A 22965-nucleotide genomic window follows, 5' to 3' on the forward strand; every position below is an offset into this window, starting at 1 on the left:
GTATCATATGGTCTGGAAGAGGAGACAGATGTGCCAATTGTTAAGGAACTGGTGGGTAAAACTGACCTAAAATGAACTGGAGCTGCACTACACTCCCAACATGTACCAGGAGGAATGTGGATCCATCAGGTGATTATCAGAAGTTTGATAACAACAAGAATAGTGCACAGAGGGAGTCAAATGTGGAAGCTGAAGAGACAAAAAAAACAGAGATCAAGAAAGGGAATAGAGAAAGAAGAAACAGGGGTAGAGGAAATGTAGAGTTATAGGAATCCTTACTTGACAGTTATATTATATTTTGTTCTTCCGAAGGGTGGCAGCCCGCTGCACTGCCTGGTCAGCCCAGAATACCTTGAAAGGAAGGAAAGAAATGGTTGTGCATCAGACGACAATCACACTTCATCCCATTTTACAAATAACCGTCCTGAACTTACAAAACAAAAGAATCTCTTGTTCTCTGGATGCCATTGTCAAGCAACTCTGGTTAGGAATACATTTTTTTTTTTTGGTTCAAGAGCCATGATCCCTCACTGGAAAAGGTCTCTGTGAATATAGAGTGCACCCACAGTCTCAGAGAACAAACCCTAACAACCCAGTCCACGTCTTCATAACCCCCATCTTTCCATTTACAGACCATGAAACTTGCAAATCAAAACAATCTGGTTTACAAAGGTATGTTAATGTCCTTGTACATAATTCTGTCCACCGTTCATAAATCAGTGAACCAGACTCTTAGATTTAAACAAACCATGCTCTCTGGGCAACAGTAATTCAAGCTCAAGCTGATGCAGAGTTTGAATGCTGAGCAATGGAAGCAACAAAGCATCAACGTGTTGGTGCTTTTTATCGATAACTTATCTGAAGGGATGATGCGGAGGGTCAGCATAAATAAATCCTTCACGAGACAAAACTTGGAACATTGAAATGTTGAGACCTCCATTGAAGACAATGGAGCAGCAGCAGCCTATTCAACCTGATATAGGCCCGCTGCTCTCAACATTACAATGTCCTTATACACAGCCTCTGCCTCTCTGAAATATATGGTTTGAGCAGGAGAAGGCAGAAGATAGAGCCTGCAGCGGGGCACACAGGAGCCTCCCCCCTTCCTCCTCTCATAGCTCGTAGTGTCACTGGTATCTAAGAAGGAAGAGGGGGGGTCTGCTCATCTCCTGCATCTCCCCGGCTCAACTGAATGATGAAAACAGTTTAGCTGAGCCCAGGCAGAACCAGGGTCTGACTTCAGCCTCCTTTCACAGCTATTGCTGTGACTGTTCAACATTTCACCCCTGTGGTTCTGCATGCGGCTTTTAACTGTTTCACATTCACAGCAACAACTGTGAAACAAAGGTTTCGGAGTACCGGAGGTGTTTCGACCCCCTCGGTCTCTGGGACACCTTTATTATATTAATTAACACATTCTGCCCTCATGGGCAAACAGTGTAATGACCTTATAGTCAGCCGTAGCAGGCAAAACTGCCCATTAAAGGACCGTTCCCTTGGTAAAGGCACTTGCATTTAGCTTTGGAGTTACAGCAAGCAGTAAGGTCATATTAAAGATTTAAAGTAATGGTTACTTAGTCAGAGAAATAATCATCATAATATTTGCAGAAGGATCACATTCAGTTAACCTCTAAATTATATTAAAAGCCAGACTCAGATATAACTCTAGATGTAAAGTCAATAGACAGACCACCACAACACATGTGTGATAAGAAATAAGAAAACCTTTTTCTATAATATCAAATAGCAAACTGACATAGAATCTGCTTAGTTCAAAATCAAGGAAAAGTTCTTACGTACAAAATCAGTAAGAGGAGTGACATGTAGTCTGCATTTTGGAAAAGGGTAAAATAAAACAATTGCAACAAATATCCCAAAACAGTACATTTTATAAGTTTTTAGACAGAGAGAACACATTATTGACATGGTTCATGATGAGGTAAAAATGACAACAACTAATGAATGTTCATGAAAACATAGCACAACAAAATGTAATTTAATAAAACACACCTACAAAATGAATAATTAATTATGACTCTTCACCTTAAAGCAGGAGATTGGAATTGGATCTTGCATGTTCTACCATACAATACAGCAACATGGGACAACAATAGTATTAATTCTTCTCAGGTCCTTTACTATCCTCCTTTTTCTACCTGTTTATTTAATTCCCGTGATAGTAGAGTTACATGGGCTCCATATCTCTTCTTTTAGAATGCCTTGCTTAAAAATGTTATCAATGACAGGTATATGCCCTCCTCTGCTTCACGTGTATGGTTGTACTGAGGAGTGTGTGGACACACTGCATTCGGTTTCGCCGTGATTTAAGCTGGCTCTGCACTTTCAATAAATTCACATTTCTTTCCTGTAAAATTCCAAGCCTTTTGATTTACTGTGCAATTTAAATCTGGAGTTAAATACTCTTATGTAAAGCCTGGAAACAAATTAACTCTCGAGTTGCCGAATGTAATTTAGAGTCTTCACATTGTGTTTGAATACCAACACCATCCGGTGTACAGTAAATTGCTCAAGTCAATTTACACGGTTATTCCCTAACAAGTTTCTGGCCATTCATCATTGACCCAATTTGTACGGGAACATTTGCTGACCGCTCATCAGTTGTTTATTAGAAATGCCTACAACTTGGACTCCTTTCCCAAGAGGGGTGGGTTGGGAGCTCCTGTCAGTCTGACTGTGGAACGGGTAGCACATTTAATGATTAAAAGTGATGCTGGATTCCCATTTACTTCTTCTACAAAAGGGCCACTCTGGGTGACCTCTAGGACTGCACCAACCATGCAATCCTTCTCCCGTCTCAGGCGCTGTCATTGTGTCTGATTCAGTCCAGTAGAAACTCCTAGTGTGGATGCAAGTTATGGAAAATCCTTATTAATCACTAAAGGATTTTGTTGAAATCCTGAATTCTATGTCAGGAAGCGGAGGCGAGGATTATGCATGTCCTTTCTTCATTTTATTAACAGCAAGTTAGAAGAAATAGAAAAAACACAGGCTGCCAACTACATATCCCATGAGGCACAACAGTAACCATGGGACCCAGTCCACCAATCATAGTCCAGCCGAATACATAAAGCAGCTCCCTCGACGAAGTCCGTCCTCTTTCTTCATTGCTGCCCTCAGTTAAGTCCCTTTGCACATTCTTAACTGCGAATTTGGGACTTGCGGGGGCAGTTTCCTTGTGTGACAGCTTTTATTTATATTGTATTGCTTGCGGGTTTCTCCCACTGTGTAGCTGACGCGGTAGGCTTGGCTTGAGCGTCTCTGTTTAGCCAGTGTGCCGTGCGGTGCTGTCTTTCCGTAGACGCGCGGCCGGTGCTTCAGCTTCACCACAGCATTCTTCGCGCGCGTGTGGTGAAACACTCCGAGGCTTCTGGTGCTTCGTCTGTTGTGTTGCTCTGCCTCCCCCCCAGCACTGACACCGCATGGCGGTCTGTTTTACGGGCTTTGCCCTTTAATAATAAGCGTGGCCTGGTTGTATTAAAAAAAAAAAGTTTGAATATATGTGAAAGTCTTCACAGCCACTTCTGTAGTACATTGAAGTCTAACATTTTGGTTACTCACCTGTTTCTAGAGGCACTCGTGTTGGGGGAGCCTTTTATAATTTAGTGGGGTGTATCTGTTTATGGGTGCTCGGCCCTCATTAAATATGTAGTCACCTTCTGACCATGACTATGTATCAGCTCACTCTGCTGAGATGCCGCACCCCCCAGGCACGCACTCCTGCAGAAGTTGACAAGCGCCTTTCTTCGGCCATTGCCCAGGTGCTTGCCCCTCTGCAGGACAGCGTTAACAAATTGTCTGCGCATGTGTTCAAGACTGGTTCTGGTGTTGTGAATCGATCTAGGACCCTAATTAAATATTCCCGATTCATGCCCTTATGTGGTTATAACAAATCATATCCTTATAAAGGCATAAGAATCATGTCCATATTTAGTCATAGCCAATGCAGTACTAATACGGCAAGGCTACTCCCATGGATTCCTAGAAAGTACAACGTGTTCTTTAAACAAATCCAAGCCTCCAGTCTCTCTCTTTCTCTGCACTCTGGTGAAACTAAAGCATGCACGATTGACTGAGTGAAATTGTTGTCTATTGTTTTCACACGACTCTGGAGATACACTCTTATTCTGAGGGAGCAAAGTTGTCATGTTTATACGGTTGTCAGAACCTAATCCCTTCTTGTCTATTCAGGGAAGTTAACGCCTCCTTGTTCACTCGAGAAAGTTTCTAGTGACCTCTGAGCTAGCTGGCAACATTAATTAAGTTTAATATAGTCAGTAGAGACCTAGATAACCCCAGTCCTACGTCTAAACTGCTGTCTATATTATTCCAATGCGCAGAGCCTATTGGGAAAATAGGAACTACACTACATGGCGCCCAACGTAGGGAGCCATGTAGTGTAGTTTCTAGTGACCTCTGAGCTAGCTGGCAAAATTAATTAAGTTTAATATAGTCACTAGAGACCTAGATACCCTCAGTCCTACGTCTAAACTGCTGTCTATATTATTCCAATGCACAGAGCCTATTGGGAAAATAGGAACTACACTACATGGCGCCCAACGTTTGGTAAGGCGATAATCTAACGCAAGACGCAAGACGCTAGAGTAACTCAGTCGTGCTTTTCACACAGACCCATTTTTCCCGTAAAAAACTCCAATAGACGTCTGGAGTGGGTAAAAGGTTAATATCCGCTGAAACATAGTAGGATGAGAATCCTATGTATTAGTTTTTGGTTTAGTCAACGTTGAAGGATAAAGTATTCCAAAATATTGTGCACCTAATCTTGGTTTCCCTTGAAACTTGTTCTGCATAAAAGAAAAAAAAAACTTTCTGTCACAAAAAATGCCAGAAAGTGATGAAGAAAGAGAAGCTGCTTTAGCAACTCAACTACTAACTGAGGACACAAGTCTTCAAGATGAAGACCCGAATGCTATAATCATTCCGGTCAATGTAAGAAGAACCATAACTATTAAACTCAATGGACTATCATCGAGAGGTGTTACAGTCATATTCGTGGTAGAGGCCCATGAATATCGGCAGACAGAGGTATTCTATTCATGGATACACTTTCCAGCAGCACACGCTGTAACACAAGTCTTCGACTATTACAAAATAGAGGAACCTCCGGATGAATACGCTCCTTTCGAGGACGTTGAAATCCCACTAACTTACCAAGAGCACCTGCTCTGGTTTAATGGCGCCCTAAAACATCAAAATCACATCACCAGGCTCGGTCCACTAGGTAGACCAGGAGCCACGTGGCCGGTTCTAGCCAGCTACACACCACATCCTGACATTGAAAAGATGTCAGACTGAGAGCTTTTAGCTCAGCTAAAACTGCTAATTAAAATACATAGACAATTGGTCCAATATGTAATGCGGACTTCAACAGTCCAAACAGCAATAAAAATTCCACAGACCACCCCTCAGCAGGGGAACATAAATATGATAACTCCACAAAATATACAATCAGCGATTGGCAAAATTCCCGCAAAACGGGAACAGATTCCATTCTGGTTAGCTCAGATAATTACTCAAATAGAGGCAGTATTTCCTGATACTACACCTTATGAGAAACACAGAATTCTGACTATCTGTCTTCCAATGAGGATCGCACCACATGTGGAGGACTGTGACACTTGGGGCACAGTCTTTGCTTCAATTTACACAAAAACACATGGTGTTCCGTCTATGGCGGTTATACCAGACGTACTAAGCCAAATTCAAAATGAATACGGTCCAGAGCCTGCTTTAAATCTAGGTATGAAATTACTGAAAGACTTTAAGCAAGTCTCGGCTATACTACTAGCCAACATAAAAGGAGAAGCAGCATCTTTGGCGATCCACCAGAAATTGAAAGAAACAGATATAGCAGAACAACCATTTGAACTTGCCAAAATCTTAGAAAAATCCTATGAAGAATTAGGTAGAGATAGTTTGGGTGGGAAACCAGTAAAACCCCAACTAACTGACAATCCTGAAAAAAGATTTATTAAAAATAATCTCAACACTCCAAAAAAGAGTTGGGAGGGTAATAAACAATCCACTCCCAGAGAAAAACGATTCCAGTCCAGAGGAAAGTCTCCTCAACGAAGAGATAGATCTATAGAACGAGGAGGCAAGTCTCCCCAGATGGAGCCCTCTGAGAAAAGATACAATTATAGGAATAGGGATAATTTGAAAAAACCGGACAGATATCAAGACACTGATACACGTCCCTCTCGATCTTTTCAGACTTCCTCACAGAAATCGGAAAGAAGAGGACGGTCAGAACAGAAAGAAGAGCACGTCAAGTCCAAAGACAAGGAACCTGCTCATCAAAGTAAGAAATTAAAATTTCCAAAGAAGAAGGTAGCTAGTGTTAAAATAAAACATGCCGAGGATTCTGAGGACACAACTGAAAAACGGAGAGTGGACCCAGACAATGCTAGACAGCGCAGCAGAAGTGACCATAGCTCGCAAGATCCTGATGAATCTTCTGGAGACAGTGAACACGAATGAATACATTCAAGTGGAAACTGCAGACACCAGAGTTAGCAAACCCCATAAGTTATACGAAATAACATTACGTATAGAAGGGGACAAAGCTAGGAAAGTAAGGGGTCTCTTTTGGGATAACCTTTCGAAAGGCTATGACATCCTGTTAGCTGAGAAAAACTGGCCACCAGAGTTTGTCAGGGAGTGCCCTCATGGCGAAGAAATAATTATGCCTGCCTTCTCAAATAACATTCCAATTCATAAAAAATACACATTGGCAAGAAAATGGGCAGTGGCACAAGCTCCTGCATTATATAAAAATCACGTAGGATGGGATGAGGATTCTCCTCACCATAAAATCCAGTTAAAAAATCAACCTACTGCACAAAGGCAGTATCCTGTTAAGCAAGAAGCTAAAAAACAAGTCAGGGAGATCTTAGATCAACTTGAATATCAGGGGGTGATTGAAACATGCACCTCGCAAATGAACAATCCTTTGTTTCCTGTCTCCAAGCCAGACGATTCATATTGTCTAGTTTTGGACTACAGACACCTTAACTCATGTTGCAAAACATTTGCAGTACAAAACTCACACAGTGCAGCACTAATGAATAACATCGTGCGCAAAAAATATAAGACGACATTAGATATCTCAAATGGCTTCTTTTGTTAAAACATTGCACCTGAAAGCAGGTATTTGACCGCTTTCTCAACAATGGGGTCGCAAAAACAATTCTGTCGACTCCCACAGGGATTCAAGAATAGCCCAGGATTATTCTCAGCCAGGGTAACAGAGTTACTACAAATATATGATGATGAAGCATTGTCATATGTCGATGACATCTATCTTACAGACGACGACCTGGAGACTCACTTGAAAAGAGTGAATACCATTATACTTGGGTTCGCAGCTGAAGGGTACAAATTCAACTTTAAGAAGTCTCGAATTGCCCATCTAACTGTCCTGTTTTTAGGATATGAATTATCAAGTGAAGGCAAAAGCCTAGCAGACAACTTCTTAGAGAAGTGTGCTGTACTCCAAGCTCCAAAAACGCTGAAGAACTTACAATCAATACTAGGTTTTCTGAAGTTCGGAAGAACATAAATTCTAAATTATGCAGAGAGGGTGAAACCTCTCAACGAATTAATAAAACCTGATTTCAAACAAAATAATTGGACTCAAAAACACACAGAAATCTTAAGATCATTACAAACAGACATGTTAACAAAAACAAAACTGCAAACACGCGAAAACATACGCAACCTTGTATTCCGAGTCATCCCAGGAAGATGCGGATTCACGTACCTGACCTCTAATGAGGGAGAAACGGTACCAATAGCTTACAAATCACATTTGTACACACAAGCGGAAATGAAATTCAGTTTTACTGAAAAAATTCTAACTGCGGTTCAAACTGCTGTAGCAAAAGAAAGAGCCCTAGTCCAAGGGAGAAACATATCTTTTTTAACAGCAGAATCAGCCCTTGAGGCATTAACAAGCCCACACAATCTAAATGCTGTGGCATTAGATCCAAAATGGATACAATAGGAAAATTCTCTTGCTGCAGAAGACGTGAAACACTATTTTGATCCGAAAATGAAAAAACTAGATCATCTAGAATATGAACAGGAATATCCTCTGCCAATCAAAATTCTGCCTCTAGAACAGTATTCCTGTGTAATCTACACGGACAGATTTGCACAACACTACGTTGTGGACAAACAAGTTTACTATCACACGTGCGCGATTGTTAAAGGTCGCTGGCGCTTAGGTAAATTTAGACCAATGATCACCAAAACTGAATCACTCAGAAACTGTACAGCTCAGCGAGCTGAAATAAAATCTTTAAAGATGGCGCTTGAAAATGCTGATCGCGAATTCCCGACACTAACATAGTGTGATTCGCATTTCTGCGTCAGGTCTTACAATAATGACATGCAGACATGGATCAAGAACGGTTACAAAGATGACACAGGTGCCACAATAAAACATAGAAAGCTTTGGGAACAAGTAGTTCTTTTACAGAAAGAACTACAAAAGACTCACGTGATACATACACTGAGTCATCGACGTGATGGCGTTCACGTTGCAGGGAATTCATTGGATGATAGAGCCTCAGCGGCAGCAGTTCAACTGGCTTCCGTAGCCACAAAAAAAGTTCTGAAAAAGACATAGATGGAGAAACCAGGCTGGCAGTAAAAGCCTCATTAAAAGGCGACTATGCGGCATTACCTCTAGGCTATCCACTCAATAATACATACATAATTGATGCAAACTCCGTTCCTTTTGCTCAAATCCCTGGAGTGGGGGATAGAGCAATTCCAAACACGAACCGGAGGGCTTACTTGATTCAAGAAGCACACATGGGACAGGGTCTGAGGCGCCAAGAGATCTTAAAATCCCTGATTGAATTAGAATCAGAATACTGGTGGCCGAGGAATGAGCCTGCATGTTTTTAACTTTGCAATGGCTTGTCACAACTGCAATAGAGATCGCAGTTGTGAACCGGACCAGAAACCAGCCCAGATACCACTATTAGAAATCATAAGGCTATCTATACGCAAACGTCCAGAAAGATATCAGCGATGCCATAATTATTAAGACTAGATTCCCTTAAGATGTAGATACCAGCACTCGGCTGACGCCAGAACTGTTATAAAAGATTTGCGAGTCTTTATCGGCATATACGCAATCGGCATGCTACATTCTGACCAGGGTCCTGCGTTTAGCTCTCGAGCTTACAAAGAGGCCATGGCCAGCATGGGCATTGCATTGCGGTACTCTAGTCCCTTCCATCCTGAGGGAAATGCGGTAGTGGAAAGAAAAAAACGTGACATAAAGCAATCTATAACGGCGAGGGTATTAGGTTCGGGTGATGGGTGGGTCAAACATCTAATAAGTGTCCAACTTGGTCTTAACAATCTGCCAAGAAATTCTCTACAAGGTATCACTCCTTACGAACTATTGTTCGGCACTAGAATGAAAGTCCAGGACTTAGATTGTCAGACTTCAGTGGTGAAAGAAAAAGCTTTTGATATCAAAGATCATTTGGCTGTTTTACAGGACTTAAATGAAACAAGAAGAAGTCTTAGTAACATAAAGTTAAAGCCAACAGCCACTGAAGAGAAACCACCTCTCCCAGCAAGACCTGTCTGGATTACAAAGATTGGGGATCTAGTCAGAGAAAAGGTTTCGGTGAAGAAGGTATTTGGGCCTTCTTACAGAACAGCAGTACCTGTCTTAGCTGTCAGCTGAACAAGATCAGTAGTACTACCGCCCCTTGCTGGTAAAAAGGAGAACAGAGTTGTATCCATCGACCTGGTAAAACCACAATCATGTGGCCAATAATAAGTAGTAGGCCCAGTGGACTCCCAAGAAATAGTAGAAGACCAAATCTTGCTACAATCCAAGAGGTTCAAACTGAGAGACTAATCACCTTTGATAAACCTACAGTGAACAAAAATGGACTATGCAACAACGCCATGGAACTTGTGCCTCTTGAAACCCAAATTGCAACAGTTCGTCAAGAAACACCAGTCTACAATGATGTAGCTTCAGACTATGCTAATGAAACCAAAAAAATGCAAAGACAAATGAAAATCCTGAAACAATTCCAACAATTGACAGAACTGCATCTGGCTACTTCGTCAACTTCGATGACTTTTCTTATAATCCAAGTGAGCATGAAGAAATGCCAGCAACAAAAACTTTCAAAGAAAAAATAACTGAACTTTTTCATCAACTAAAAGAAACATATCTGGTTTCACCATGGATTGAATTTTGGATTGTGTTAGGTGTACTTTTCCTCCTCCTTTGGCTCATCATGGTTTTATGTTTGGGTAGATTTATTGATGGAAAATATAGTACAATGGACACAGCAAGTCAGAACATCAACTTGGTCCTAAAGCCTCACAGATCCTCTCACATCGAGAAAAGAGAACTGTCACCAGTAAACATCACAGCCAATCCAATACCCGGTGGGGTAGCATGGGACAAAACGGAGTATGACATCTATGGCCCGATTGAGCTCTTGAAATATCCTCATCAATTTAAGGTTTCCTTAAGTGACTTTGTGACACCAAGTACTTTCTCTGTTGATTGGGACCTTGAAAATATTAATAATATGATGTCAGATTTGGTAATGTCAGCAAAATTTACAGAACATGATTATTTACAGGGTTCATCGAACTATGAAGAAATGTACTGTTTTAACCACTATGGTCATCACTATTTGCATAAATCTGCTCAACCTAGAAAGGTTTTAACTTATAATCAATGGGAATATTGTCCAACACCGCCGAAGGGCAGCTCGAAAACATTTTGTTGAGAAATTCACATACTTCTCAGGGTTTAACAACAGTGATTCAGAAACGTTTTATTTTATAAATGACAAATAAGACAGGAATGAAAACAATGTTGACAAATACTAAAATGATTTATTCTGAAAAATTTTATGATAAAATGTCTACAATTGGTTTTGAATTTTGGAAAAAATAACATTGAAACAAAAACTATCTGGGGGCCAAAAGACTGGCAGGTACAAGGTCTAGAAGCATTATTTAGAGCCTGCGTGATCCCAGAACAAATGATATTCCTGAATGACACCATTCAACAGACAACCTGTCTTGGTTTAGCCAAGATTAAAGATTTAAACAAACCATCTATTCCAACACCCATACCTGATGATAGTAGTACTACAGATATGGAGGTAGACGTATCCCATATTTTACACCAAAACAGAACAAATCCTGATTGGAAAAAATGGTTGATCTGGCCCACAGACACTAATAACTGTCAAGATAAATTCCTGAACAAAACACAGGGGTTCAAACAGAACAGGTCAGACCCAAGATATTCCCAGAGACAACATCCAGGGATAGTTACAACATATAGTGTAGGAAAACTCTGCCTTGAAAGGCTACAGAAATCCACACTGCCAGAAATTAAGCAACACTTGACTTTACTTAAAGACGGTGCTGACTTGCGAGATTTCATAATGGGACCTCGCAAACAGCGTCAAAAACGTTTCATATACGCCGGTATATACGCTGCTTACAACGAAGCTTGGAAAGTAATACAAATTGAAACTGCAGAATAAATACGAGAAATTGATCGTATAAATTTGGAAAAATCACTTTCTGTAGTGGACAATGGGTTAACGACTCTGTCCTCCAGGATTTATTCATTGGACAGTATTGTATCATCTGCTATTGATATAATAGAGCAGGACTTGCTAATGTTACTACATGGTCAGTCCCAATTACGTTCTATTGTACAGCTAGGCTGGACGTTGCAAAACCTGCGTTCAGGCTACGTGCCATGGCGTCTAATCAACACAACGTCATTATTCTCTATCTTTAACCTTACTGATAAACAATTCAGTTTGGCACAAAAAGGAGCAGACTATATGATTCTGAGCATTGAAAAACTTGAGAGATTACCAATGACAATGTCAGAGAGACCTGTCATTGAATGGATAATACACGGAATTATTACAATTCCGATAACAACTTTCCAGTTTAAGTATTGCCAAAAATATATACCAGCCGGCTTGTATGAAAGGTTGGGTAAAGGATACATCAAATCAACCTGGAAATTACCTTACACTCATAGATGTTGGAGTGGGAGAAATAAAGAGGTATTCCTTAGTGGTAACAATTGTAAACAATCACTAAGCGGTACACTTATGTGTCAAGGTATTAACTTGCATGGAGCCTGCGAAGGTTCATCGAATAACCTTTCATGTCATCTGCACGGCACTCCTGCAACACAGATAGAACCTTTTTTCAGACAGCTTTCCAACTGCAGTTACGTTCTAATAAGTGACCACAGCTGTTGTGGCATGGTGCTCGGAAAAGCCTATATCGTAACCGTCACATCCAGGGTCGTTTGCTGTATGCAAGTATTGTATCCTATCAGCAATCCAGACATGGAGGCAACACTTTGGCCTTCTCTGAATATCTCTTCTATTCAAATTGATACTTTAAGCAGGATGAAGTCTATTCTTTTACAGACAACTGTGCCTTTAACCTCGTCCAAAGAGACGTATGATCTGCAGGTTGCAAGGACAGCGGCAGAGATACACTCCCTATTATCAACAAATTGCCCCGTACATTTCGAAGAAGTATTAGGTCAGATTTTTAATATGTCTGATACCAGTGGCATCGCACATATATTTAAGACAATTTTTCAGGGCTATTAGCACCATTTGAAGCAGTCCTGAACATTTTCCCGAATTTTGTGCATTCATTATTTGGCGGCCTGCCTCTTCTTTTGGGACTCGTAGCAGGAATTTTTTAATTTTTTTTATTTAACATTTTATTGAGCTTTTCATCAAGTTACACAACACCATTGTTATTTAAGTACAGTTCGCAAAAGTATACAGTTCGTATGATCATAAATATATCATTACATTCCATTTATCACATTCTTATTTATCAGATTATTCGTATATTCATTTGGTTCCCGTAGTATCTCGCAGTGTGAGTTCTGGAAGTGCTTGTTCCTCCGAGGATGTTCCTCTCGCCTTACAGGTCTGAACTCAGTGCTCCCCTCAATCATTGATATCAACAACCAAAAATTAATACCTCACTTCCCCTCCAACAAAAACAAACATTCAATACAATCGTAATATGCTATGGTCTCTCCCCTTATGGACTTGCTTCAGGATCATACAGTTCTGGTGGGGAATCAAATATGTGTCCTCGGTGTTCGTTCCATTTCCCCCATATCTTGGACCATTTCTTGAGGCAACCCCTATGAACATACACCGCCTTTTCCGCTACCATAGCTGTGTCCATGTTGTTTCCCCACTGTGCGCATGATGGCACCATTCCAGAACCCCACTTTCTGGCGATGTTTCGTTTCACCAGAGCTAGACCCAGTGTAGCCCATATCTGCAATCCTCGATTCAGATCAGTCGGTGACCAAATATTTAACAAACAACATCTAGGTTCTCTCTGCAGTTCCACCCCAGATGCCTCTGAGATTTCTGACAGAACTTGGTCCCAGTATAGCTGTATCTTTGGACAGTCCCATAAGATGTGAAAGAATGTTCCCGAGGAGCCACATCCTCGCATGCAATTTGGGTCTGGTGTGCGGCCCAATCTATGTAAGATTGTGCGGGAATAATATATTCTGTGTAATATTTTTAGTTGGACTAGTTTAAGCCGTGATGGTATGGAGGCCTCTCTGGCCGATGCTAGGGCATGTAGCCAGTCTTCATCCTCTATGTCTCCTAATTCCACCTCCCATTTGCTACGGAGAACTACCGTGGGGTCTGGGAGATTGTTGATTAATTTCTGGTATGTGAGCGAGATCGCTTTCTTGTCTAGGTGGTCAGTGAGGAGTCTGTCCTCTAGTGGGGAGGATTCTGCGAGTGTTGTACCTGTCGGAATGGCGCTCTGTAATGCGTGTTTGATTTGCGCGTATCGATACCGCTCCATGTCTGCCATCCCGTATTGTTCTTGAAGGGTGGGGAACGTAATGACTGCCCCCCCTTTCCACAAGTCACCTATCTTAGAGATGCCAATAAGGTCCCATTGCCTGAAACCCTTAGTATTTGCCAGGGTACCAAGACGGCGCGTGTCCCAAAGCGGTGTGGCTAGTGTGAGCACTCCCTCCCAACCCAGGGCCCTCTGCGCTGCGTGCCATATCTTGACCGTGTGGGCTGTTGGGCCTGTAAACGTGTGGCGTCGCTTGTTGGTATAGAGCGCCTTCAGATGCTGGTCTGGGGGCAGTACAGTCCTGTCAAGGCGGAAGGCTGGGTCTTGTTGTGGAGCATGTATCTACTGGTTCACTACCATCAATTGCGCCGCCCAGTAGTATAGTTTAACATTGGGTAGGGCGATTCCCCCATCATACCAGGAGCGGGACAGTTTGGAGTGTGATATGCGAGCCGGTTTTCCGTCCCAAAGGAAAGAAGAAACTTCTGCGTCTATTGATTTGAAATATGTGAGAGGGACCAGACGGGGTGTGTTTTGTAAAATATATATGAATCTCGGGAGTGACAACATCTTAAATAGTGCTGCCCTCCCTAGCAGTGTCAGTGGCAAAGAGCGCCAATGGGTGACATCTGCTTTCAGCCTCTGTAGAGGTTTCATCAAGTTTTCTTCTATAAAAGTCGATTCCTGAGGCGTGATGTATATTCCTAGGTATTTGAAACCTCTGGTGACCGTTTGTAGGGTACAGTCTGGGGGTAGTATGGGTGGCTGACCTAGTAGGACATACAGGAGTGATTTTGTCCAATTAATGGTATATCCTGACACCTCACTGTAGGAGTTGAGTATGTCCATTAGGACTGTCAGGGATGCGGTAGGGGGCATTAGATAGATCAATACGTCATCCGCATATAGAGAGATGCGGTCCTCCCATCCCGTCCCCCAAGTTATCCCCCTGATTTGAGGGTCAAGACGGATTTTCACCGCTAATGGTTCCAAGATTAGCGCAAAAAGGAGTGGGGATAGAGGGCATCCCTGTCTCATTCCGCGCCCCAATGTAATTGTATGTGATGTATGGCCATTTGCAACTACTTGTGCCAGGGGGGCAGTGTAGAGGAGTCTAATCCAGCCACAAAACCTTGGACCAAACCCCATTTTCCTAAGTACAGCAAACAGGAATAGCCATTCTACAAGGTCAAAGGCCATTGTCGCATCCAGGGACAGAATGGCCGCATCTTCCCGTAGCATTGGAATGCGGTGTATGATTCCATGGATACGTCTCAGGTTAAGGGATGTATTTCTCCCGGGCATAAAGCCCGATTGGTCCGGGTGTATTAATGTCGTGAGGTGGGGCTGTAGTCGGAGGGCTAGGAGCTTTGCTAGGACTTTTGCATCTACGTTCATTAGGGAGATAGGTCTATATGAGGACGGTTGGTCAGGCGGTTTGCCAGGTTTGTGCACTGAGACAATGGTGGCCAGTCTTTGGTCAGTTGTGAGTGTGCCTTTTTCCAAACAATCATTATACATGGGAAGCATGTATGGAATGAGCTGTCGAGCCAGTGTTTTATAAAGTTCAACTGGTAAACCATTTGGACCTAGGGCCTTTCCAGTGTGTAGTGCCGCGAGGGCCTTCCCTAATTCCTCCCCTGTTAATTCATCCTCAAGCGCTTGTGCGTCCTCTGGAGACAATGTGGTCAGGGGTATGTCTTGGAGGAATGCCATGCTGTCCTCCTCCGTCACCCCACAGCGTGCGATGTATACGGTCTCGTAGTAGGTGGCTAGTTCTTCTACTATGCGTGTGGGAGAAGTCGTGTGTGTGCCATCTGGGAGTTCCAATGTAGCAATCCACCTATTCGCCCTGTCATTTCCCTCAAGCCATGCAAGCATTTTCCCCGTTTTGTCCCCCAGTTCGTAGACCCTATGCAGTGTGTCGGTCAGTCTTGTTTTGGTCATGACTTCTGCGTATGCTCTGTATTCTTGTGAAGCCAGTGTTAGGGTGTGCGCTGTTTCGTCTGTGGTGTCCGATGTATCTGCCAGTTCTGCGGTTTGGAGAGCCGTTTCTAGTGACTCGATGGTTGCCCTTTGTTCTCTTTTGTGCCTAGTGATATTGGAGATGGCTTGTCCTCTAACCACTTTCTTGTATGCCTCCCAGAGGACTGAGGGGGAGTCTACTGATTTCGGGTTTTCGTCAAAGTAGTGTGTGGTGGAGGTTGTTAGGGCCTTCAAAATCATTCTATTTTTGAGATACCCCGGATATATCGGGAATATTCTTTGTCGCCTAGTGGGTTGCGTTGTATAGCTGAGTTGTATCGGGGAATGATCTGATATCCCCCGGGGGAGGTGTTCTATGACTGATATCTTCTATGGGGGGACCGCTAGAGTTAACATGTAGTCTATCCTGGAGAGACTATTATGGGCTCCCGAGTGAAATGTGCATTGGCGGTCATGAGGATGCTTACGTTTCCACATATCCACCAGTCCCAGTGCTTCTAGGAAGTCTTTAAACAGGTGATTAGATCTAGAAGTCTCACGAGGGGGTTGTCGATCAATTGTTGTGTCCAGTACTGCATTGAAATCGCCTCCTACGATTAGTTCCCCTTCTGGGAGTTCGAGCAGTAGCTTCCCTAGGTCCTGGAGAGCTTCTTGGTGTAGTGCTGGGGGGATGTATATTGCGAGTATATTGTAAGGCCTGCCCTCCCATTGATCATGGATCGCTGCAAAACGCCCCCTGTCATCAGTCCAAGTGTGTTTGATTAGGAACGGAGCGCTCTTTTGGACGAGAATACCCACCCCGCGGGAGCCAGCGGAGAACTCTGCATGTGCGACCATTTTGAAGCCCCACCGATTAAGCGCTTTGCATGCTGTCCCTACCAGGTGTGTTTCCTGCAGCAGTGCCAAGGTGGGTGCTTTCCTCTTCAGATATTGGAGGACCAACCCCCGTTTAATTTTATTACCCAGTCCATTTACATTCCATGAAATGATCGTTAGTGGGGGGGACACCAATGGTTGTGGGTCGAGTGCCGAGGGGTCATGATCAGCCATATTCTCCGGTAAGTAAGTATATTAATGCCTTCTGGGTTAACACTCGGACCGAGGTCCAATCATCGTCAGTGCTTAGAGTGCCTCCTGGGGCTTATAATGGTGTGTAGACCTGGTGTGTGCCACGTCGTGCCGACCGTGATCGTCCGCACTTGCGCATTCTCTCCAGTCTGGTCTGCGTGTCTGAGTGTGTGGTGTGGAACCGTGGTGTATGTGCTGTGTGCCTAGGAAAAGCTAACCAGATTAGGAACATGAAACTAAAACTAAAACAAAGTAAACTCAAAACATATACATCCCAAACCCCCCACCCTGCCTCTCTGCCAGGCGGACATAAACCTTCCACCTCCCCAACTGAGCAGAGTGCTTATGGTCCCAACTAATGAAAATTGTCCCTGGGGGTGAGACTTCTGTGTCCGCTGTCGAGCCCTCCCCTCTGAGAGCGGCCATGCAGTGCCATTTGTAACTAGATGTCCTACCTGCATGGATCTTTACGTGCGTGACCAGTGTCTCACTATATTCGGCCAGCCGCAGTCGTGGCTAGCTGTCTCACCTTCTCCCCGCGAGCCTGAGAAATCTTATCCTAGGTAAAGAGGAGTGGGCGAATGTCTTATTCTAAAATATCGGCTTCAAGGGATGGGTCCTGGCTTCAATGTCTATAGCTCATTGTTCTGACCTTATTCTGCATCTTCTGGCGTCTGAGGGCTTCTGTCCCCGTGGTTCCACTGCATGTCGCGATTCCTAGGCCCCCTTGCCGGCCTCCATCCCTCCAACCAATCCTGGGTCGCTTGCGGCGTGTCGAAGAACCATATTTTACCTTCAGATTCTACACGCAATTTTGCTGGAAAAATCATGGAGTACTTGAGTTTCCGAGCACGTAGTTCTTTCTTTACCTCTGTGAAGCCCCGTCGCTGCTGGGCTACGGCCACCGTGTAGTCTGGATAGAAGTGGATTTCCGCGTTATCAATTTTGATCGGTGGTCTAGTGCGCGCCGCTTGTAAAATGGCGTCTCGGTCTCTGAAGTTGAAAATGCGGGCTAGTATGGGACGAGGTGGTGCCCCGGGTTTTGGCTGTCCCCCAGGCACGCGGTGGGCGCGTTCTACTGAAAAATAGTTCAACAGTCCCTTGGGTTGCAGCTGTTTGCAGATGAGGTCTACAACGTAGAGGTCTAGAGCAGGGCCGCGTTTGGAATCTGGTACGCCAATCAGGCGTATATTATTGCGTCTCGAGCGGCCTTCTTGATCATCCAGCTTCGCCCTCAGCACGAGGTTGTCGTCTTCTAGCTTTTGGACTCTCCGTTGTAGGTCAGACGTGTCCCCCACAAGGTCGGTAGTTGTTTTTTCGACCTCCGTCATACGGTCTGACATTTTGGCAAAATCAGCTCTGATCAGGGAGACCTCAGTGGAGATTGTGCCCATTGAGGATTGCATTGTCTTCAGGGCCGCCATGACGTCATGAAGGGTGATTTTTTCTGTAGTAGACGTGTCCCCCGCGGGGTGTGGTGGTGTTCGAGTAGGATCCCCCCTCGCAGTGTCAGGAGGGTCCTTATGATAGGCGTATTTTTTTAGTTTCGAGGCCTGTTGGCCTCTGGTCCCCCTGCCACTCATCCCGGAGGCCGCTGCGTTCGGGTGGCTGGGGTAGTGTTTCTTGATACACACCTGGTGAGTTTCTCCTCTTCCTGTGGCCAGGAGCCCAGCGAGGGACGGTCGTGGTTTGCGGTAAGCTGCCGCTTATGCTTTGGAATAGGCCACAGTGGCGGGCAGATTGCGTCAATATTGGGCCCTCGGGCAAAGACCGGGCTGAGTCGCAGTCGGCTGGTGAGTGGGATGAGGAGCTAATGGTGGGACCCTCTCGTTTGGCCAGCGCCGTGCTTTAGTTCCTCCCTCCGTCGCGGTCCCCTGCACCCTCCGGCGCCGCTCCGGTACCTACAGGTGTCCTCCCGATGTTCGCCGCAGCTTGTGCGAGAAGGGCTCTGCCTGGGTAGATTTCCTTGTTACATAAAACTACAGAGTGGAGAAGGGCCCGAGGGGAAATAGTTTATAGACCTACTAGCATCTTGTCCCCCAACTATACATTTAAACACACGAAAGATGCCATAGGTCTTTGCACGATCCAGAAACAATGAGGAACCTATAAAGTATTCCACAGGAGGAACTGGAATAACAGGATAGATAAAGAACAGGAGAGATACAAGGGATAGGACACTATAAAGTGTAGTCCAGAATAGAAGCTTTATCCAGAATGAAAAGTACCCATCAGCCCACTCACTAGTGGAACTTCGTCATCTGGGATTTCATGCTTGAAAAGTTGGTGTCCAAAAAGCACTTCCTCAAGGAGATATTGAGGCTAGCCTAGGACCCAATGGTTGAACCCTCAACCAGAAGAGATGACAGAGTTTGAGGCTGATAGGGCTTAGTTGCAGTGCTCAAAGAAAATATATAGGAATATGTGAAACAGAAAGGAAAATAATCCAAGTGATTTAAAAATGCCTATCTTGATGTCAAAAAGGAAACTTTATTAGGTGTGCCCATCAAGATGGTATAATTAAAAAACAGAGTGATAGTAGCAGAAAAAATGGTTTGCTATTTACCATAGATGTTATCTGGTCAACATGTTTCAGCCTTAAGAGGCTTTCGTCAGGACCTATGAATCACTACTGCAACACTTACTTCATGTGCTGTGAAAGACAAACTACAGACATTCTTATGGGTGGTGTATCCCCTCCTGTCAAAAGATATCAAGAAGAAAGAAGAACACAAAACAGACCACACAACAAAAAGTTATGGTCATTATAGCAATCATCATGTGCATATAACTTGATTTGTACAGTGTGTTCTTGTTAGCAACTTACCGAAATTTTTGGGATGAAGAACCTCACCTCACCTGGCGACGGCTCAGGCTAAAGGAGGCCACGCACTAGAAAGAATTATTTAAAATAATGTATTTCAGTTCATCTTATGGAAAAATATCAAAATATATCCCAGACTAGATATAGGTGGGTGACTACGGTAGCCATAGGAAAGGTGACGTATATTTCAAAAGATTCATCATTTAAAAATTATCTATGGCCGGTCAAGTGACATCGAGCAGAGTATATATCCATTCGACTAGTAAAAACATGAATAACACATGTTACCCTTGGTGCGTTATTACCAGTTGTACTCATAACCATACTAGTTCTATGCACCTTTAAATAAGTCAAAAAAACTACCAAAGTCAGCTAGTTGTAACTTGAGGGACCAACGCGATCAAGCGCTGTCATCACTGTCGATGATGCACTCCTCGTGTTACCCGCCTGATTTTACAATGCCAAAACGAGTAGACAAAACAAAGTTGATGCCGCAGCTTACAGCACACCTACCTCTCCGTCGTTACCTCGTGCTTGTTCTAAGCCGAGGGGGAGGTATTGTCCCGGTGCGGATCGTGAGGTTAAAAAGTGAACTGGCGGACCAGAGAGAGACACGTCTTTCCCTGCGTTCTGATAGGTTCTACCTGACGTTCTTCCGTCAACCAATCCTATGCTTTCGACTGGCGAGCACCGCATGCAAATGTTAAGTCGCGTGCTGTTTCCCGTTACATCGAGCAGTTCACACTGAGCGGACCGCTCTGAGAACAGAGGGCAGCCGGACCTGATTGGTCTTTAAATCCCGACCGGAAATTCAAGAAACCTCCAATAGACTCTCGCCAAAAGGCGTACATTGTTAACTGCAACTGAACGTTTATCGATGTATAAACTGATTATATCGTTCGTATGCAGTGTGCAAGGAGGAAAAGATATTACAGAGTAGTTGCCAAAAGTATTGTTTAATCTATTATTTTGAGCAAATAATTACAGTCATCTCGTCTGTTATAAAGATGTCATCTGTTCAAAATATGGTATGTACTTAATATAAGAAAACCAGGGTAGCCCGAGTTGACTGTTCTAAGGCATGAAAAGACGGGTCATTCCTATGGTCCTGTCGATCACTTATTTAAATACATGAAAAGACGGGTCAGTCCTATGTTCCTGTTGATCGCTTATTTATATACAACCCTCTATAAACAATTTAATCATCTCGTGTATCTTCGAGACACCATTTGTTCATAGTGTAGCACATACCCTATCTAACAAACCCAGGATGACATTGGATGACCACAGTGGCCGGCGGTTCTGAAAGGCAAAGCACGGTCCACTCCTGGTTGGTCTTACAAAACTGTGAGAAACCCTAAATGACTCATCAGCAAACAGAATGAGGAAGCTACACTAGTTATGGGCGATGCTAATGTCTTAACAGACCTTCAACTTAAGCATTTCCAGACCAAAGATTGGTCCTACAACCAGTATGTTCACAGCTGTAACCACGGAATATCATCGTTCAATCCCTCTGAGTCAGATTTCCTTGTTGTCAGTTAATTATAAGCGTCTCTGCTCATTTCACCCGGGGTGCAGCTCACTTGTGGGAGACGATGGCCGCTTCAGTGCCGTTGTGCTGCTGGGTGTGGCTTGTACCCGAGTCCCTTGTTCCAGGCGCTGGGCTTGGCCGTAGTGTCCTATACGGTGCAGCGTCGCAGGGGAAGCACGTCGGAAGACGCGGAGGTCAGCCGAGTGTAGATTTCCTTGTTGGGAGCAGGTAGGAGGCGCCTCTCCTCGTTTCGTCCGGGGTTCAGCTCGTGGGAGATAGTGTCCGCTGCAGTGCCGGTGCGCCGCTGGGGTCGTCCCGCACTCGAGTCCCCGGTTCCAATCGCCGGACCAGGCCGCAGTGTTACACACGGTGTATCTTCGCAGGGGAAGCACGCTGGGAGATGCAGGTGGCAGCCGAGCGCACCAGACAGCTAGATGCTTCTGGTCGTGTCAGTTAGCTACTGCAAAGAGTGCGGATGAATAGACGGATTTCGAGAGGAAGGCTCGCTATTCACAGAGCTCTCTCAAAGTGCGGCCATCTTGGCTGTTGGCTAGCCACGCCCCCAGGAATTTTATTTTTGCTCCTTCTGCTCCGATATGGCAAGCCAAGCCACAGACAAAACCCTAGCTAAAATGGAAGAAACGATCCTAGCAATACGCTACCGGGACCAAATCACTAAAGTGCTCGGATTAGCCCGGCTAAGAGATCTAAGTGCAACCTGGTTTCTTTCATTCAGACCAATCTGGCAAGATTGCATCTTACCTGTGCTTCGATGTCTGCTATGCGGAGAAGAATGCGCGTTGGACATCTGTCTTACACTACCATCAGCAGTATCAATGGATATCGATACTTTGCTCGGTCCGGTAACGACTCATGCAATGTATTGTCCCCAGCGGCTACCTATTCTGATGACGGCATTCGTTGAGACTTCACCATTACGAGTAGGTGGCGGTGAAGTATGAGATGAATGCAGCACCACACAGGTACAACCTTCTGAGAGCATTGCTGATCCAGACATCGATGATAGCAATCACTCTCACATATGCACAATTTCAGCTTTTTCGGACTTGGTCAAACTTTCACCTACTGTTGTAGACCAATTTTTCACAAGCCTGTCTGATATGATGTTCTCTCCTAGCAACGAGAATAACTTTTAAAACAACGAGCACACAACGTTCCCTGAACTCTGAGTTTGACCTTTAGTTTTGATAAACAACACTACTGAAAACAATTGGAACTATTTTTCCCCTGAAAACGAAATTATTATTTTTACATTTCTAAAATATTTACCTTTTTTTTGGCACATGGTACTCTGCTTAAAGTAGAACTATTCTTAGAGAACAGAGCTTCTATTGTTAGGAACTCTAGAGACAATATTTTACCTCAGCCTCTAGCATATGTACAGTATTATATAAATATGTGATGAAATAGTCTCGACCTTCTTTTCTGTATTCAGAGCCATTTCATAAATGTAATTTTCGCAAATCATTCAGCCGATATTTATATATGCATTATCTGAATGATACAACTGCTTAAGAAACGTACAATATAATACTCATTTTTCGTGTATATACCATATACCATTTCAAATGCAATCAATGTATTTTGGGGT

The 22965-nt window shown here is 43.8% G+C and overlaps 1 long non-coding RNA gene across 1 annotated transcript in view; it reads right to left on the minus strand.

The window, feature by feature from the left end:
- The window catches only part of LOC144806101 (uncharacterized), a 76776-nt gene that overhangs the window by 1621 nt on the left and 52190 nt on the right, over nucleotides 1–22965 (minus strand). The window contains exon 2 of the long non-coding RNA XR_013605691.1: nucleotides 280–351. This is a non-coding gene — a long non-coding RNA (uncharacterized LOC144806101). The remainder of the gene's footprint in view (nucleotides 1–279; nucleotides 352–22965) is intronic.

The sequence above is a fragment of the Lissotriton helveticus genome (genome assembly GCF_964261635.1).
Source record: "Lissotriton helveticus chromosome 1_1 unlocalized genomic scaffold, aLisHel1.1 SUPER_1_unloc_45, whole genome shotgun sequence".
NCBI classification, from domain to species: domain Eukaryota; kingdom Metazoa; phylum Chordata; class Amphibia; order Caudata; family Salamandridae; genus Lissotriton; species Lissotriton helveticus.